This window comes from Oenanthe melanoleuca, chromosome 17 (genome assembly GCF_029582105.1).
Source record: "Oenanthe melanoleuca isolate GR-GAL-2019-014 chromosome 17, OMel1.0, whole genome shotgun sequence".
NCBI classification, from domain to species: domain Eukaryota; kingdom Metazoa; phylum Chordata; class Aves; order Passeriformes; family Muscicapidae; genus Oenanthe; species Oenanthe melanoleuca.
Window position 1 is genome coordinate 1442682 of NC_079350.1, and position 20113 is coordinate 1462794.

At 49.0% G+C, this 20113-nt stretch overlaps 1 protein-coding gene across 3 annotated transcripts in view; it reads right to left on the bottom strand.

Moving 5' to 3' along the window:
* The window catches only part of NEK6 (NIMA related kinase 6), a 116437-nt gene that overhangs the window by 39672 nt on the left and 56652 nt on the right, over positions 1 to 20113 (bottom strand). Inside the window, exon 1 of one of the 3 annotated variants that reach the window (XM_056504997.1) lies at positions 3824 to 3972. The exons of 1 other annotated variant lie outside the window; for it this stretch is intronic. The gene's annotated coding sequence lies outside the window, so the exon portion shown is untranslated. Of the gene's footprint in view, positions 1 to 3823; positions 3973 to 20113 lie in introns of those variants that run through there. One more of the 3 variants, XM_056504996.1, reaches the window with a different exon arrangement.

A 20113-nucleotide genomic window follows, 5' to 3' on the forward strand; every position in this document is an offset into this window, starting at 1 on the left:
GCCAGCTGCCAGCCCAGCTTTAGAAACACACACCTCCTCGCCACCCCCAAAACCTGTGAGAAAAAATTTTTGAAGTATTTTATGCAGTTTAATTTCCTATGTAATTTAGACACACTGCAGCAATTCCAAAAAGCACTATGACTTTTCAGTCAGACTTAAATCTAGATTCTGCATGCAAATGTTTTGGCTTCTGGGTTTCTTTTCTTCAAAAAGAGAAATACTGACTGGGCCAACATCACCTCTCAGTTTGAACACTTTTAACTCTTCTTTCACCTCCTAGATACTACATTTTCCTTCACTTAACTGTGGAGACACAGCTCTACAGTGACATAGGGCACTCACAAGCGGAGGGGACATGGGTGCAGCCTGTGCCCAGGGCACAGGTGCCAGTCCCTAGAGCAGGCTGGGATCCCTCCTGCACCAGTCCCACCATGGAACACCAAGGACACAGCTCGGGAAAGCTGCATCTGCCCTTCCAGCAGCCACAAAGAGCTAAGTGTTCAACTCTCACTTAACCCAGCTCCTTTTGGCTCCTTGGTTTCAGAGCTGAGCCAGCCCTCAGGGTGGGCAATGCCAGCCTGGAACAGCAGGAAGCCTCCAGGCCGGGAGGTGCCACACACACCTCCAGCTGGCACATGGGATCTGCACCAGACAAACTGCTCTGATCTCCCCAAGCTGCCAGGGAGCAGCATGGCCCTTGCTGAGCACTGCCATGGGCTTGGACTGAAACCTTTACAAAGGCTGAGTACAATAAACACGGCTTAACGGTGTTTGGTGACAGAAAAAACTGTTCTCAAGGCCTCTGCCTTTAACAGGACAGTGCTCACTTTGCCCATTTTAGACAACCTAACTTCCACGTGATTTTGTACTGGGAAAGGCCCCTCTGTCCAGCCCATGGCATGTGGCACAGGCACAGAGCCTCCTCTGTCACCGTGCCTGTCCCACAGCCAGGAGCAGAGCACGTCACCCTTCTCTTGCTGCATTTTCAGCATCTTCACTCACAAGTGGTATCAAGGCCATCATAAACTATATTTCAGCTGAATGACTGTTTAGTCTTTGCCTTCAATATTACAAGATTTTTTTCCTGCATCTTGTATTTATTCTGGCCACAATGACACATACCACATAATTTCCTACAAATAGCCCAGTCAAGCACCTGAGGAGGTGTACACTGCATTAGTCACCATCAGCCCATAAAAGGTTAAACAGACTGGTTCAGTGAGCTTCCAAGAGAAATGCAGGAGTGCATGTCATGGGCAGAATGGCCATTCACAACTACCCAAACCATTATTCTGTGCTCAAACCATACACAGCATCACTCTGTCTATACAAGTGCTGAGCTGTAGTAAAATTGTGGAAGTTGCTATTAGAAACCTGTTCGTCCAGTGGTGAAGGTGAGCCCAGCTTCTAAAATAAGGGTTCCATGTACTTACTGTTCTCATTTGCTGAAGATCACCATTAACAACCTCTTTTGCAATAAGAGCCTCTAAGAAAAGCAAATCAGAATGACAAAAACTAAAGCATAAGTTGGGCTATTAAATTCATTTTCCCTAAAGACCATCTAAGCTTTCATTTAGGACGAAGCAAATGTCCTACAAGCCCCAGATTTCCACTTTCATCACTTCATTTTTGAAATCCTCCTGCAAGCACTCCCTTTGCTCCTCCAGCCACAGTCCATTTTCTTGCTTTAAATTCACACTGAATACATTTGATTTCTCCCACCTGCCCCAGGTGTTGGCTGCTGCAGCCACAGGGCTTGGTCTGTTCTGCCAGGTTGGTTTTTGTTATACATTTTTCATAGCCTTGAGGTCAAATATATTTCATACCACATAAAGGAAGAAAAGATGCTAAAATACATCCACTAATTAATCCTTTACAGATCTAGAAAGCTGAAGGTGTTCAGGAAGGGGACTTGTTGGTAATCACCCCCATTTTACAGCTAAGAGAGGAGAGGCAGAGCAGGAGAAAAACCCAATGGGCATTTCTGCCTCCTACCCCCATTCAAACAAAAGTACTCATTTTACTCCAAGTAAATGACAGCTCATTCAATACACAAAAAAACTCTTTCAATCCATTGCAAGAGCCCTTCAGACCAACAGGTAGGTGTGAATAAAGCCCAAAAACACTGCAGGAGAAGCCTCAGAATCTCTCGCTATTTTCTCCAGTACAGCCTCAATAACTGCAAGAAATGAGGAAAAGCCAGTGTAGGCTCAATATTTCCAATGTATATTTCAGTGTTATAGACTGCCATAAAACTTTTCAGGCAGGATCACAGAGGGCAAATACTGCAAAAAACCCTGTTTCCCAATATGGGCTTGGGGTTCAAGTTATTAATCTTCACCTGGTTTTCTTCCAAAAAAATAAACAGTGAAGAATTTGAAAAGGTATATAAAAAAATCCCATTCCAATTATGCATCCATCCTCTCTCACAAAATACCTATTTGTCAAGAAATAATTCCAGAGGAATGAGGGGAAAATGAAATGAGCAGAAACATTTTATACATCATAGGTGTTAAGAAAGCAAAAGTTTGGTTCTGCTTTGACAATTCCTTAGAGGTGACAGCAGTCACTCACACTCCATCTAGAATCTCACTTCCCACAGAAGATGCTCTTTTTCCATCATAATCAAAGTTTCTCACAGCTCCTATTTTTTTTAGGTCTCTAAGACTCAGAGCCAGAGGAAACAGGCAGCAACAGTCTTATCTAAAAGCAGTTCCTTCTTTTTTTCTGTTGTTGCTTAACAGAGTATGACTGTCACAAAGAATGTCTACAGGAAAAAAAAAAAGTGGAAAGAGTTTGACTCAATGTCAAGAGATGTCTCAAATGTAAATGCTGTAGAAATGCTGCAGAAGTTAAACGGTTGCTTATAGTGATTCACAAAAAATGAACTTTTAAAGGAGACACAGAACTGACAGCAAGACAGTCACAATGTGTCAGGAACTTGCATCACCGGACTTCTAATTGCTGCAATATTTCCTATCAAACTACTTCTGCAATAATGCCATAGGCAATCACCATAGGCGGAGATATTCCATGTGTGCGAACAGGCAGACAAACAGATGGGCTCAGAAATCCACCGCTATTCTAACCAAGCATAAATCACACTTCGGAGGGAGGAACACGTTGGGGAGGAAAAGATGGTATTTGATAGTTCAGCCCCACCATGTGCTCTCTCCAGAGCCATGTGCAATGCTCCGGCACCGGGGTTCCCGCGGGGCTCCCACCTTTGGAGCGGCAGAGCCGCGCACCCGGCACCGGCTGCGGGACCGGGGATCCCCGGATCGCCCCCAGGAGAGCCCAGTGCCAGGAGCCGGGCAGGGTCCCGGGGCCTCCCGCACAATCCCGGAACCGCACCGAGGGACAAACGAGCACACCCCAGGCTCGGGGGAGCAGCGGGGCCGGGACCGGCTCCTCCGGGGCGCGCGTGCTCAGAGCACAGCTGCTAAAGCGGAAAAGCCCCCCAAACCCCCGCAAAGCCTCCGAGCGACAGCGGAGCGCTCGTGTTTGCAGCGCAGTCCCAACTTCGCCCAAGCGGCAAGGCCGCCGCTCGGCCCGGCCGCGGCAGCGGGACTGACCCGCCCGCGCCGCTCCCGACCGCTGCCCGCTCCCCCCGGGCACGTGCGGGCCCCGCTGCCCGGACCCCCCGCTCCCGCACGGTCCCCGCGGCCCGGCCAGCGCGATCCCCCCGCCGCCCCTCGCTCGGTGCCGCGGCCCAGCCGGGGCTACCCGGAGGCGCCGCGCGGCGCCGGGGCCCGCGGCGGGCGGGCACACCCCCGGCCCGGCCCGGCCCGGCCCGGCGGAGCGCAGGGGCCCGTGTGCTCACCTGCGGCGCGGCGGAGCCGCGGCGGTGCCGGCGCGGGGGGCGCGGGAGCCCCGCAGGACCGAGCGAGCGGCGCCGCGTCCCGCACGGAACTTCGCCGCGCGCGCGCCCGCCCGCCCCGCGCTCCCGCGCACGCGCCGCCGCCACTCGGGCGCGCGCGCCGCCGCTGCCACGCAGGCCGAGCGGGGGCCGCGCGCGGGGTCGGCGCGTGCGCGCTCGGCGCCACCTGCGGCCCCGCACCTGGCGCGGCCCCGGCGGCTCCGGCACCGCCCGCGCCCCCGCTCCCCGCGGGCCCCCCCGGCTCTGCCCGGCCCGGCTCCCCGCGCCCGCCATCCACGGGTCCGGCCCAAGCCTCGAGTGCGGCACAGCCGAGCTCCTGTAGCAACCGGCCTGAACGGGTTTTTGGGATAGAAAATCCTCAATCCGGAAATTAAAACATGTACGAGTACTCGACATAAATTGAATTTGAACTTGAAATTCAACAGGTTTTTTTCACAAGTAAGCACGAACTTGGCAATAAACACAAAGCAAACGAGCGAGGCTCAGCAATGGTCCCCGTGCGGCGGCAGGGCTGGGGACCAAGGCAATTGCTCCTGTTTTGTCAACTGCTGTCACTTCTGTCGAACTTGTGTGGAGATGTTTGCTGGTAGGACTGGAAACCCCCAGCGCTGGCACAGCACAATGCTAACAATGCCAGCACTGAGCCCTAGAGCAGTTCACAAATGAAACACGCTGTGCCAGCAAAGCACCTTTGTCGCTGCAGCCGTTTTCACGCAGCCCTTTGCTAGTTAAAATACTACTTTAACATGTGGTTTTTTTTCTTTTTTAATCACTCCTGTAAGGCAGTTGAAGTGCCCTAGCATGGAGCAGGAAGGGGAAGGTCAGCCCAGTCCAACTGGAGCAAGGCCGGGCACCGCGACGGAGCCGCGCTCAGAGCGGCTCTGTCCTTCGGACAGGGCTGTGGTTCCAGCCCGCGGTCCTGTGCCCTGGCCCGGCTGTTTCCCAGTCCCTGCAGGTGTGCTGTAGCTGTCATGGCACACAGTGGCACACAGTGACGCCCTGCCCCGCAGCTCTGGGGATTTGCTGGCCACGTTCCCCGGGAGCAGCGGGAAAGGCCCCACTCTGCATCCTCTGCCACGTTCCTGAACACGCAGCTTCCAAGGAAATGCCTGCAGCCCTCGCGGGGTGTTGCTGCTCTGTCCCCTCTCTCTTGACTGATTGCATAACCTACACCTACACCAGAGTGTGGGGAACCTGCTGTCCAAGACATTTCGGTTCAAATAAGTCACTTTTTCCAGCAGACTCCACTTACATACTTCAAAATAATTCTGTGTTTTACAGAACCTGAAACATGATGGCAGATCTTTGCTCAAATGGCTTTTATCCATGGAAATTCATACTTCTAGGAAAACCTTCTTGCTAAAGCAGTGCCACCTCCAGCATCCAGAGAGACAAGAAACTGCCATGGTGGTTTGCGGAGATTTTTACACTTTCTTCTGGAAATGTCGCTCGGTTTTGGTTTTGTTATAAAGCTGTTTACACCTAGCTAATAGAAATTCACGGTGTTCAGTTTGGGTGAATATAAACAAGATCCGGGCCTTGGGTTTCCCATACATTTCAGAGACAGTGAAAGTCGATTCTCTCTCCCGGAGCACTGCTGATGGCAATGCAGAGTTTCTCTCCAGGGTGCAGATGCCTGCGCAGCTCTGCAATGCTTCTCACTAGAGACAGAGCAATAGACACAACAGATGGAAACTAAGAGGCCACCTGGTTTTAAAGCAAATCATATCATCAATCTATCAGTACAAAATCTGAAACATGGGAAAGTGCTTAGAGAAACAAAATTAATTCAATTTTTTCCTCCAAACTCAATTTTCCTGAAGTCTGTTGATGTACCATTTGCAAAAATGCATTTATTTCTCTTAAAATCAGAATGTCAGTGGATTGAGGTGGAAGAGCTTAAGTGCTTTACATCAAAACAACAACCAAAAAATATCTATTGTTAGGCTGCCATAAGTTATCCTCTTTCTATTCAGAAAAGCTGTTTTTAAAAATCTGCTACATTCTTGTGCACAGCTCCAAGATCCAGGTTTTTCATAGCTAAATTAGACAGACCAGACAGAATTAATTTAAATTATCAACAGCAATTCAGTTAGGAAAGAAAATTAAATTTCCTCAATTAAGTCTTGACAGAAATAGACTTTCTTCATATCTGTGCTACAGCTCTGTGTGAAATTCTCTTTCAAACAACCCCTGAAGTGAGAACTTTCAGATGTTTACTTTACTTCTTCTGTGTTTCAGGGTCTGTAAGAACAGCCACAGATCAAGTTTCATGAAGTGTAAAAAATGTATTTTATACACACACATCTAAATGAGGGTTGCATCATTCACAGATCCCAGCTAATCATTTCATTAAATCAATTCATTATTTTATACAGTTCAAGGATGGGTTGATGTACATCTTAATCTACAGTTCTTAAAGTCACACTGATTCAATTGTCCAAAGGAATTCTCAGTAGTTACTGTAAGTCTGTAAGGAATGGAGAATTACCTAAATAAAAATATTTTAAATAACTTATTTTCTAATCTAAAATAAGAAGAAATATTTTTTTATGCCTCTAAAGCATTTATAGCCAGTACTCACAAGGTTGTAGAGCACCCACGGCCTCCTAACTATTTACAGCCCAATGCTGTAGCACTGACCCACTGGGAGTGAGGCCACTTCATTATAATTGATCCAACAGAGCCCAGCACAGCAAGGGAGCAGTGGAATATCAGGGCTGAGAACATAAAACCAGGAACATTCCTGTGTTACTTGTGGGTATGGAGATTCACAAGTCCGTTTTGGGAAAACTGGAATGATCTTGACTTAAATCTTTAAGGATTTCAAATCAACATACAGTCAATTGGATTGATTTACTTTATTCTGAGAGCTAAATGCAACTGTCACTGTATCCTTCATCCTCAGTCCATTATCGATAAATTCCTGCCCTTACCGACTTAATACATGCCTATTGACTTATTTCTTTTCCATTCCTAATAACACACAGTGAGCAGACTGCTAGAAGTCCTTTTTCAGGGGAGGAAAAGCAGCACAAAAGAGCAAACAAACAAACAAACCCCAAACCCAAAATAAATTTCTTCTTCCAATGTAAACTGTCGAGTTTAAGCAGAGTCAGTGTTCCAGCAGTGGCTGGAGAAGCCAGGCTGTGGATTCCTCTCTCCACAGGCAGGGCTGCAGCTCCCTCCACGCAGGCTGAGTTCCACAGAGCATCTGCAGCCTGCACGCTCCGGCTCAGATTTCCATAAGGTTGGGTCCCAGAGGAAGCATTAATGCTGAAGGAATGCATACCAGCGTGGAACGAGACGAAAAGGCAGCACAAAATCTCTCCACCAGATTGCTCACAGAAACACCTCTTTTGTACCATATTTAAGATCTGTAGATTGATCTCATGAGCATTTGTGCAGCAGTTTAGTCTCAAACTGATAAGCGTGCTCCGAAAGGAGAGAAACAGAATCAAGGGAGATTAAAAGTGTTGGTCTTGGGGAAGATAAGGAACCGAGAGGCACCACGTGAGCAGAATGCGCTCCAGCCCGGCTGCCTGCGGATCTCATCAGGGAACCAGATGTGACCAGTGGCAGAATATCCTTCCCAGCGTGAGATCTGGAGGATGTGATTGCCATCCAGGAAAGGGGAGATGGGAAAGTATGATGGGGAAAATGGCCTTTTTTATAGAGTTTAATTGCTTAAAAGAAAGACATGTTTTCTTTTAAAGAAGAAGGGATGTTCAAAAACAGGCTCAGGAAGGTGTCTGGAAGAAGGAGCAGAAGGATTTTTCACATGGACAGAAAACTGAACATTGCTTCCTCTTTTCTGGTGGCTATGTGTTTGAAATGATGAAGTGACAGCAAACAGTTCTCATTCATTTCTTTGGTCAGTTGAAACCAGGGTGGGGCAGTGCAGAAAAAGTGGAAGAGCCTGTTGTCCTCTTCTCATAGAGCAGGAAATTCTGCATTTTCATTCACGAATTTGCTCATTGTCCTGCAGGGAGAGGACAGCTGGGAGAGGGGCTCCATTCCAGTGGAGGGAACCCCTCGGCCTTAGCACACTCTCCTTGTCACATCCAGGCCTGCTGCAGGGCTGTCCCTGCCAGGCTGCTGGGTGATACCTACACCACCCCAACTGCACAGAGCTGCTGCCATGAGCTGCACTTTGCCTCCCAGGGGCCGGGGGCAGCTGTTACTCTTGCTTTGGTGGAAGGACAAGGCGAAGATGGAGTTTTTCAAGCACCCAGTTTTGTGGTTGCTGCTCATTTTGGGGCAAGGAGGAGGAAGTTTGCTGGAGTTGGGACACAGAGTAAGCTATGTGTCCTGCACACACAGGTAGCACTCACTGTGCTCTTCAGAGAGAAGGAGTTGTGGGTGCCTTGTCTCAGCCCTAGCAAAGGGTTTGGAGATGAAGCCTGTGCCCTGGAATCTGTATTCCAGGAGAGCAGAGAAGCATGCAGGGAGCAGCGCGCTGGGTCAGACCCCAGCAGCCTGTGCTGCCAAGCAGATGGGCTGCCATGTTCTCCATCAAGTGCAGTTTTTAAGGTCATGCCTGGATAATGAGCATCACAGCACCAAAGCCTACAGATCATGAATATATGGATGAATATTGACTCGTGCGTGTTCCTGTCTGCAGCTCTGTCCCTGGAGCTGTCCCTCTGCTCCAGCTGTGCGCATCTGGAGCTGCCATTAACCACTGGTGTTAGAGCTCAGCCTGCCCTTGGTGCTGGTCTTTGGAGCACCTTCATTCAGGTGCCTCCCTCCCACTGCTCTGGGCAGGGTGTGAATGTGGCTCCCTGGGCTGGAGCCACAGAGCAGCAGGATAACTGCAGAGCCTGGGCTCAGGTGTGAACTCAAACCATATGTGAGGCTGATAGCAAAGATAAACCCTTCTAACTACTTCATTATTGTGTAAGCAAGACACAAGTTTATTGCTCTGTCTCCCTGTTTTCTTAATGAACTGCCTTAAGTTGATCCCTGTTTATACAGTTTATATAGTTTATATAGTGTGCCTGGTCATTAGTGAGGCTCAAATGGCTTCCCTTGAGCAGCCAGAGAAGAGAAGAGAAAAGAAGAAAGAAATAGAGAAAAGAGAAGGAGAAAAGCAATTGACTCCAGATTGAGCAGCTCTGGCTCTGACAGTCCTGGGCCCTTCCCCTGTTTGTGCTGACATTCCTGCTGGTGACCCTCTCCAGGCGTTCCGGGCGCGTTTGCAGGAATGCGCAGCTCTGTCTCCGTGAGCTCGCCTTGTTATTCCAAAGGAGCTGGCACAGCTCCCCAGCTTTCACAGCCAGATGTTACAAGGGTGACCCTGCCAGACACTGCAGGCATGCACCTTCCCACTCCCAGCCCCTTGCATGGGGAACAGTTTCTGAGGAATCTATTCTAGGTAACACATTCCTTTTGTGATTTGTTCTCTCCCTTCACTCTGAAGATTGGTTCACAGCACCAATGCTCACATCATTTCACAGCTAGGGAACTGGGATGAATTTTGCTATAAACTTTAAAGGCAGCAAGACAGATTGGTAACTGAAGGATTTTTGGGTCCTACTCATGAGTCAGGACCCAAGTTGTGCAATAAACACAGGACAAAAGGATACTCCTGCCCAGAGAAAGCTGTGGGTGGTTTTACATTTCAGACTAATCATATGGATCCACAGAGACAAAAGAATGCAAATGAAAAATGAAGCACTATTGGTAAGAGAACACACAGGGATCATACAACAGCAACAGCTCTTCTTCCATCGTTTCTTTGCCTTTTCCAGGTGTTCCTGTAGCTTGTGGCCAGTTCTGGGATGCACACCCCGAGGTGCAGAGCCAGGGCCTGTCCTTTGGCAGAGCAGCAATGCATCACTGCACACTGACTGACAGCACAACAACTTCATGATCATAACCTCGTGTCCTGTGGGCTGTGGGACAGCCCACAACTGCTTCAACCTCCAATCTGCTTTGTCTTCTACTGCTCTTCATAGTTTTGAACTAAACTATAAATTCTGTTGGACAAAAAAATTTGTCCATTGTAGGAGCACATTGGATTCCTGACCATAGCTTTCCAAGAGCTACTACACTGCAAATACTTAAAGTATGTCTCAGAACTAATGACTTGTCACTTCATTTAATTCTTCAAGATGTCAAATGGAGATTGCACTTTACCTCAAAATGAGCTGGGGTGGAGGTGGAAATAATGTCATTTAAATTTAGTGCTATCTTATGATGGTAACATTCAAACAAATTACAAATTTAACCTTTAAAATAGTATGTTGAAAGGAAGTTAAAATCATTGCAGAGCACAGTTCTTAAAGTTGAGGTGTTTCCTGTTCCTGCACTGAAAGGTGCTGTAGAAATGCAGAGCATTATGTTTATTTATTAATAATCCCACAAAGAAATTTTCATGATCGCCACTGGGGACTGTCTGAGAGGTGACACAGGCGACCTTCTGCCAGGAGTGACATCTCTCCCCTACAATTTACATTCTTTAAATGATTTGCTATCAAATTACTTACAGCACAAATTAGTTTCTCCCCCCACTGTTCACTCTCACAGCACCATATTCAACTGTTTGTTCCACAGGGCCATAAAAATAATAATATGGAAAGTCAGTGCCTCCGCTTCCAACATGGAAACCGTGCATTGGTCAAGAGATTGATTCCTGCACTCATTTTCTCAGGCACTGGGATTTGCATCTGGGGGAGATGCAGGTCATTGGCTGGAAAAGAGCATCCTGGGTTCACATTTTGATTGTGCAACCAGATAAACCAAGTGTCCCAATTAGATGGAAGAAAATAATCAGCATTCGGTGGAACAGGAATGGAGCAGAGTAAGGAAGAGCTTTGGAACAGCCAAAGAACAAACCCCAGACATGTGCTGGGTGTTAGGGAGACTGTAACCATCAGTGGCAGGGAAATGGTTAATTAATGGTTAATATACTAAAAGTGCAAAGGGTCTCCTGACCTCTGCCACTGTCAGTTCTGTCAATAGGCCAACAGACGCCAGCAGAATAATTATGGCCTGTATTTAGATTATGGATGCATCGGACAGGGTGAAGGTTGAACATGGGGAACATGGTTGTTTGCAGTTCATTAGTGATAGGAGCAGCCAAGGGTGGGAGGAGGGCACTGAACTGGATTCATCCCACCTGGAGTACTTGTGCTGAGCTGCATAATGTCAGGGAAAGAGATCTGATTATACGGGGAAACAAAAGCAATAAACAACTCTGTTCAGCCTGTCACACCGAGCAAGCCCAAGGAAGGAAGGAAGGAAGGAGCAGAAAAAGCAGGAGCAGGCTCTGGCTCTCAGCCATGCTGCTCCTGCTGCAAGGAATGCAGCTGAGGCTGGGGTGGAAATGCAGAGCTGGAGCTCTGTGCGTGTGATGTGAGGTGTGTGTGCACACGTGTGTGTCACACAGAACACGAGGAGCTGTCTGCAGCTGTACCTTGTGCATCCTGTACCCAGCCTGTGTCCCAGGGAGTGGGGAGGGTGCTGGGGGCTGCCAGGGGTTGTTCCCCACGAGACACAGGTGGGCACACAGCAGTGACATGTGGAAGGACTGGGATGACCCTGCTGGCAAAGGCCTTGGGGTGCTGCTGCACAGGTCTCCTACTACTGATCAGTCAACACAACTATTAGTAAATGGCAGTTCAGGTAAAGAAGAGGCTGCTGGGAATGTAAAATGGAAACCAGATGCCGCAGCATCACATTAATTCTTCAATGCAGGCTACAAATGACTGACAGTTTCCTATCATACTGATAACACAGGGCCCCAGTCAAATGGCTGGCAAAGTTTCTTTCGAGACACTGGGGATAATGAATTCAGAAGTTTCTGAACAGCTGCCTTTCATGGATCATTTGGAATTTGCGATGCAAATATGAAAAATCCATGTTAAATGCCCTCAACTAATTGAGTGGAGAACAGCGAATACAAAAGAATAGATCGCTGACCTTGGTAAAAACAGCACAAAAGCCTTAATCTGCCCAGAGAGACCAAGGGGGAACTGAGGAGTAGGAGAAAGTACAAGCCTGTATACTCTCCCTCAAGTTCCTAATTCTGCTTGCCAAGAGATAAATACAGACTTTCCTTTTGGGACTATACAACAGCACCCACCTCCCTTCTCTACAGCCCACAGCAGTGGAGAAGGAGCGGGTGGGAACGGGGGTTCTGAGAACTGCCAGCATCAAACTTTACAATTCTAGGCAGAATCTGACACTGGGGGAGAAGAGACAACTGTTAAAGGGTAGGAAATGTGAGAAGGTGGGTTTTTACAGTTGAGAAGGCACAAGATAAAAGGAGAAGAAAGGCAGGGCTGGGTGGGAGTGTGGTGGGTGAGCGCAGGACAGCTCAGACCCCTGGGGTTACAACACTGCTGCTCACAGGCAAGGGTGACATGGAAAATGCAACACTGGCAAAACTGAAAACAAGGGACAAATGTGGCTTTCTAGTATGACGTGGTAGAGCTGTTCACCTTGGAAAATTAAATTCATGTTGCCTGCCTGTAAATTGCAAATCCCTAACACTTTTCCCTGGCTAGGTAGGTGTATGCTCCAAAGGTATTAATTGTTGACCATCAGCTGCCTAGATAAGGGGCTGTTTCTGCTGAGCAGGCTGGACAGATAAGACATTGCTGTCCTGAGGCTCCCTGTATGGAAAATGGCAGCAAGGTCCAGCGAGCAAGCAAGTCCCCCCAGTTGTAGTTTTCCAAAATTGGAACACCACGTCCGCTGGGCTCACATACCATCTCTGGTCAGGTCAGCTGTTTCTCACTTTATCATCGTGCTCCTTTGAGGGAGACCAGCTAACTGCTCTCGTGTTGCTGCAGGCACCACCACACCTTTCCCAGGTTGTGTCTGTGCATAGCAGCAGAACAGAAACACTGGAGACAGAAGAGGCCAATCTATTATTTATACTCATCTACTCCCCTTGGGCCTGAACAAGCAAAAAGCTCTCTTTAAAGGCTTATAGTTCTTGGTCAGGTTCCAAGAGAGACAAAGGGATGTTGTAAAAAGAGTTTCATATGAGCTTGGTAAAACACTCTCCTAGGGAAGAGGCAGCAGGTTTCTTTTGTGTGGGAAGGCAGGAGGTAGACGATTTTGTTTAAATTTACATTCACAATGAAGGATTTTCCTGTGTGTTTCAATGGCTCTCATTCAAATTTACATTTCTTTGAGCAGTTTTCTGCATTCGTAGGGTTTCTGTGCCATTTCTAAAGCAGCAGCCCTGTTTCATGCCCTCTTAAGTCTGTACCACTCAGGAAGTTGAAAGTGCTGACTCAGCTCTCTGGAGAGCCTGTGAAGCATCGCTGTCCTCGTTGTTTGCAGTTCTCAGATGTGAATAACCACAGAACAAAAATGTTTTGGTGCCCCGGCTCAAATGGGCAGATATGGGGCTTTCTTTTAAAGCGGAAGGAAAAAGGGAGGTACCAGGGGTGCCATGGCTGCTGCAAGAGGAGCAAAGGCAACTGAAGTAATTGCGTGTCGTGCAGAAAGCAGCTCTGCAGTCAGGTGTTGTGCTAGAGGCCTGGGAAAACACTTGGAACGTGCTTTGCTCCACTAGTTTCAGCCAAGATTTAAATGCCCAGAAAGGATCTGGAAGGTTGCCAAGACAACAGGGTTTTTGAAAACCGCAATGTTCAGGTTTGGGTGGGGATGAGGAACATGTTCAAGTCGCTCCGCAGTATCTGGAGTCACAAGCCAGCAAGAGAGCACATGCGGTCGGTAATGCCCAGCAGGAACTGATGCAGTCGGCACAAAGTTCTATTATTCTTTTTACTCTGCACAAACCAGATGTTTTTCATTAAGTCCAAATTGTAAAAGAAAATATATACATATTAAACCAAATACCAGAGTTGTGTGAACGTGTGTTTGGCAGTTTGCGTTCAGGTTACAAATGCTCACAGTGTATTTTACAAAAATGCTGTTTTACAAGGCTGCGATCCGCAGTCAATAATGTGAGACATGCCATACTCTCAACCAGCTCTTTGGCCCATACTTCCTCAAAAAGCAAATAAACAAAGTAAACTAAATCATCCTGCACTTCAACAGCTTGTTTGGTTGGGTAGATTAGTGCCTTGGAACAAAAGGGTTCATGGATCAGAGACCTCTTGGGTTTCCTGAATGTTTTAAGCCTGGCTTCCTTAGGACACAGGACTCCTGCATTCACACCATCCATCTGTCATCTCCCCCACCTCCTCCACCCCCATCTTTTTAGCTCACTGGCCAATTTTAAATAATTTTATGTAATTTGGCAGGGGGTTGAAGGAGGCTCCAACACGGAATTCAGTTTGCCAAAGTTTGTAGAAGACCAGTGGACTAGAAAGCGAGGAGTCCGTGCTGAGCCCTGCGCGCACGGCCGGGAGGGCACGGCCCGGCCCTGGCCCCAGGGAACAGGGGCCCCGTTGTGCCCAGCAGGGCGGTGTCACACGCACACATCAGGACACTTGTCACCGGAACGGCGGCTGGGCGGGATGTGAGATGCTGCCGGCCCTTCCTCCGACCATGCTGTTCCCTGGCATTGTGCACGGCCTGCATTTCACTGTTGAGAAATCGCTGAGAACAAGCAGTAACTGTTGAGCAGCAATATAAGTGAAGGTGGTGTTTATGCCATAAAATATGCTGTGCTGGTGAGACATGTATAGAAGGAAGCAGGATCTGGGAAGCGATTGTTTTATGAGGGACTGACTTTAAAATGACTCATTTAGCACAGAGCAGCGATTGTGACTTTATTAAAAATCACCATGTTCTGGAGTGAACTCCTTGGCTTGATTACATGTGCTGCCAACTTCAGCTTCATCAGAAAATAGGTCTTGCTGAATTCCCATGGAAAAGTCCTGGAGTGGGTCCCAGCTCTGTCTCCCTCTGCGAGGATGCTGCTGGCATCCCACTGCGGTGCAGCAGGGCTGGAGCCTGATCCTGCGCCGGTGCAATCACAGCTCCTGCTGCTTTTGTAACAGCTTCCTGTTGTTATTTCTGTTCCTCTGCATTCTTTAGGTACATTTTGTGCAGTGCTCAGACACTTCAAAGTGCTGGTATTAAATTAAGCAAAAAACGCTCACTTAAGATAAAAATCAGACTTCTCAGAGTTTCAAGATTTCAAACTGCAGCCCCTTCCCTGCCACTGCCGTGCACTTCCACTGGGGCAGGATGCTCAGGGAACACAGAACCCAGGGAAAGCAAGTGTGGGAGAAACAGGGCTTCTTGTCGTTAAGTTTCCACAGCCTTTAAGAGGATCCAACAAATTCTGATATAAAACAGACTGCTTCACAGTTTAAGTGTACGGACTTTACATGGCCAATTTAGAACTCTGCATCAAACTTCTTCTTTCCCTTCTCCCCAAAACAGGTTTTGGGGATGGAAACACTGATCTAAACTAAATCCCAGAAGCCTGACAATCCTTCTGCAGAACTTCCCTGAGACCCTGGGATGTTGCCAGCCTCCAGCGATGGAAAGGAAGATTGCCAGGTCACAGGGCATGCCACAGATGGGATTTGACTTCTGAGCAGTCATTTAATTTAGGCCTGGAACGAGATTTATGAGACTCTATCTGAAATCACAGAGAAAGAAAAATATAGAGGACTGGGGGGACGAGGCAGGGAGATGTGAATTCAGATGAGACAAACTCCATCTGAAGTGTGTAGAATATTCCTGCGAGGCTTCTAGTTTCCATCTCTGTTTTACAGATTGGGAAACGAATGCTTCAAGTAAAAATCCATGCTAGCAGAGAGAATATTAGCAGAGGGAAGACTAAGGACATGCAAGTCCTGCTGCCCAGCTTTATGGTCTGAGCCTCCTCCTCCTCCACACAGACCTAAACCAAAGGAACTTTGTGTTATTTTCTGCTTGCACCAAACAAGGCCTCCCCAGCTGGAGATGCACCATGGGCTTGGCCTTGCACACACATTAGGCAGGAGAGGTCCAACCATCAGACACAGAGAAGCTTCCCCAGCACAGTCCCTTTGTGCAAATGAGGCCTCAGCTCAGTGAGAGGAACGGGTATTGAGGAGTGAAAATGAAAAGAGGAGCACAAGCGGGTGCACCTGCAGGAGCTGGTGGCTGCTCCTGCTCCAGTGGTGCTGGTGGCAGGACCCTGCTCCAGGATGCCACACTCACTTCACAGTAATGTCTTCCCCTGAAGCACTTAAAAGTACAAGTTAAACATCAGCCTTTGTAGCACTGCAGTGCAGCTGGTCACTGCTGCCCCCATATTACAGCTGTACAAACCAGGGTGCTGGGTGGAGCTGGGAACTTGTCTGTGCAGGTCATGAGGTTTGTCAGGCTATGCCCACCCTGCTGGGCTGCTCCATTCCCTGTCAGCTGTGGCCCCTGAGGTTCCGAAGCTCAGTCAAGAATCTCAGTTCCCTCCTTCTGTTAGTGGCAGTGACTGGTCACCATGGGAAATTTAATATAGAGGGAGGAAATTAGAATGGCTCCTTTCCATTTTGGAATACCCAAAATTCCAATAGGAGCCAGGTGAGACTCAAGTCAGGCCAGGGGCAGCAGCGTGCCACCACCCACCCTGTGAACAGCGCAGCCCACAGGTGCTTTCCACACCAGAGCTCCCCCTGGGAGAGTCACCCGAACCAGGACCAGCTGTGGGTGCAGCCAGGAACCAACAGCTCATCTCCTCTCTCACTGCAGATCCCTGTGAAGTCCTGTACCTCACCCTGTCCCACAGGGAAACCACCTAAGAGCAGCTTTACAGAGGAGTCCTGGCAGCGATGTGTCTTAATCACTGCAAAGCTCTGAAAGTCAGTGGGAGGAGAAACATGTTCCTACAGCTTTAGATGGTGCTTTCCAGAAGCGTCTCACTTTTCTGCTGGCAGCTTAGATTCCTTTTATTTTGACTGTTTGGCACATCTGGAGAGGAGGGGAAGCTGCCTCCTTCCCCTGCCCTTGACTGGCCATGCTGCTGCCAAGCCCTGCATGCCACTGCAGCGACCAGAGGAGCAAGGGGCTCATGCTGCCCTTGCAGACACCCAACTCTACGTCCATGGCTGTCACAGGCCAGGACTGTCCATGGCTGCCACAAGCCAGGACTGTCCATGGCTGTCACAGGCCAGGACACTGTGCCTGCAGGCTGAGGAAGCCCCCGAGCCGTGCCAGCCCTGCAGTGCCTCTCCGCAGCATTCCTTCGTTCCCACCCTGGCTGCTGTGCATGCTCTCACCATGAAGTGTTTGAGCTTCATGGAGTTGGAAGCTCTTTCTGCTGCTGGTTGTTAACCAGGACAGGGCGAGGGGGGACAGAAGAGAAGCAGAGAGCTGGGGCTGTTCACTCAGGCCCTGTGCACATCCAGCCCCAGATGACAGGGGGCTAAAAAATTCTCTTTGGAAACAAGTGGGATTCACAGCCCAGCCCCAAAAGTCTGCACAAAGCCTGGCAGGAGCTGGACCCCATGGGGTGGCAGGATGCAGGGCCCAGAGCTCAGACCAGCTGCCTGTTTCCTCAGGGAGCTGAGCCAGAGCTCTGGCCAATGTGCCTGATTTCCCTCTCATTTATTTTAGATTTTCAGCAAGACATTTCCACAGCTACTCCCGATTTACACTAGTGGGAATAAGCGATGGTCCAGGCCCCTCCTCCCAGAAGCCTGGCTGGAGTTCCTCAGATTTCTCCCTTACAGAAAGCATTGAGGGTCCATTTTTTCCCTGTTAAATCATCAGATTTTTTTTGGCTTCCCTTTTGAGAGGAATTCTTTCTTTTTTTTAATTAATTTTGCTCAGTTCCAGCACTGACCCATGTTTATAAAAGGGGCTTATGAGCTGTAATGTTAACTAGCCTCAGTTTGCTGATTCAGCAGCAGAGTAAATAGGTAATTGCACTCTGCCATATGTGTCTCTAATTCCAAATAGGTGGTGTCCAAAAGGCACTGTGCATTACCAGTGGATGACTGGAGTTGGGACTGTAAAAATGAGTAAATTGGTCCCCAAGGCCAGAAAAAGCTCTGTCAAATCCCACTGTTTATATCATACTGAGTGGCTGACTTGTGGTTATTTTGTAATTTAATACTGCTAAATGTCAACGGGAAATCCTTTCAACTGCAGTTTGATACCTAGTGACAGAAAATCATTCAAGACTTAGACAAAGCAGCAAGCTCAGAGATGAGCATTTTTTTTCTTTTAATCTTTGCATAAAGAGTGATCCTGCAGCAGCTGCCCTGCCCCGGAGGGGACAGGGCAAACACAGTGCTGCCCCCAAAGATGCCCCTGTGCTCTGCTGGGTCTGCAGCAGTGACTGCCCGGCACTGGGCAGGGCTTCCTGTGCCTCCACCTGGCAGCAGCAGCCACTGGACTCTGTGTTCCCAGTGCCTCCCCAGTTAAGCCCAGCTAGACAAGTTTCTTTAGTCCTTGTCTTTCAAGGCCCAGTCAAGCCCAACTCTTCTGGCTGCATATTTGCTTTTAAAAAAACAGACAAACAGGAATTCCTGCATTGTCCAAATACTTTCTGTAAACAAATCCAAACACTCATGCAAGGGCTGCTCAAGCTCTGCTGGTGAAGAAGCTGCATGGGAGATTGCAAATGACTTGCAGTGTTCTTCAAATGCTGGACTGAGTCTCATAGGCTGTGTTATAGAAACCTCCCAACTCTCCCAAAGCAGCCATGAGTGCACTCATTCACAGCACTGTTCTGCCCCAGTGAGCTCTCTGAACTGAGCCAGCAAACTGGAGACACCTATTCTGCTGCTTCTAGCTGCTGGTCACCTCCTCAGTCAGGGACAGTCATCTCCCTTTCCCTGGAAACAGAGCATCACAATGGCACATTGGTAAGGAAGAGGGGACTGGGCTCAGAGCCGGCTGGGCATAGCCCAGGGGCACCTGCCATCAGCTCTGCGCTTTGGCAGGACCTGGTGCCACAGGGGAGCACCAGCCTGTGGCACACACGGCCTGGGGGATTCTGACACAGCCCAGACATGCAAGTAAAGAGTTTTCCTCTTCCCAATGTGCAAGCATGGAGCTGTGCTCGGCCCCAGCTCAGGCTGTGTCCCCACTGCTCTTTGTGTTGGAAGCAGCACCATGTTTCCCAGGACTGCTGTCCAAGCAGGGTCTGTCGCACCTGATCTGCTCCGCTCAGTCTGTCTGCTGCAGATCCCTCATCTCTGGGGGCTGAGCAGAGTAATTAGAGGGCTGAGAGCTGGACAAAGCCTGTCTGGTGGATGGCTAATTTACAAATGCTCAGACTGTCCACAGTCCTGAGCCAAAGAGGAAGCTTAATTAGAGGCACAGGAGAAATTCATCTGGGAGAAAATTAAGGCAGAGAGAAACCCCACCCCATCAGAGGCAGAAGGACACCCTCAGTGCAGCCTGCTCCTTCAGGGAATCCTGCTGGCATGGGGCAAGGACCAGGGCTTTGCTTGGAAGCAAAGGGCAAGTGGTGGCCCTGTGCCTAGAAGCAAAAAGGGCACTGCCATTGCTCATTGAGTCTCCCTCCCTCCTGCTTTGGGAAGCTCTGATAGGATGCACTGTTCAGCTCCAGCATCTCTCTAGGGCTGCGGGGCCTGGCCTTATGTTGGCAATTCCAGCTCAGGCTAATGGGGTCTGCGGGGAAGCTGTTTCACACTCAATTCTGCTGTTCGACACTGCTGGCTGCAGAGTGGGGGGAGCTGCACAAGCTGCTCTGGCAATATGTTTGTATAGATCCCACAGGATCCTCAGTGACCCCTTAGGATCCAGTCTGCCTCCTCAGCTCTAGAAAACAAGTGAGTGAACAGCTCAAACCTTTCTGTGCCAGGCTGGGGTACCGGGCAGGAGCCACCTGGCTCTGTGTCACTTCAGGGTGACACAATTCAGCCCAGGCTAGAGCCTGTCACAGCACCAGGAGTGCCAGCAGCTTGTGTCACAGCATCTGGGGCTGTGCTAGTAGTTCCCCAAAAATCTCGAGAAGCCCTGTGATCTAGGAATTTCTTCTCTGTCTCCTGCCCTAAAAATTTACAGCTAAAGACACCAAGTCCTGGTTTGTTTGATGAAGGCTCTGGGATGGCCAGATCTCCTAAGTGAGGTCCATTTTTCCTTGCATCCTTGGGCCTTCCACAAGGGACTGCTGACTCATACTTTTGGGGACCAAATGCCACGAAGGGGCTGCCTGGGCACACAGAGTGGCACTGGGTGCTTCACACTGAGCACAGCTACAAAAGGGAAGAGGGAACAAGGGAAGAAGAATAGCTTTGACAGAGTGAGACTGACCAAGAGAGTCATTTGCTAACAACTGGGATACCCGCCCTGGCCAGGGAAGGTCCTAGCTCCAGGGACAAGGAGAGAAGAGCT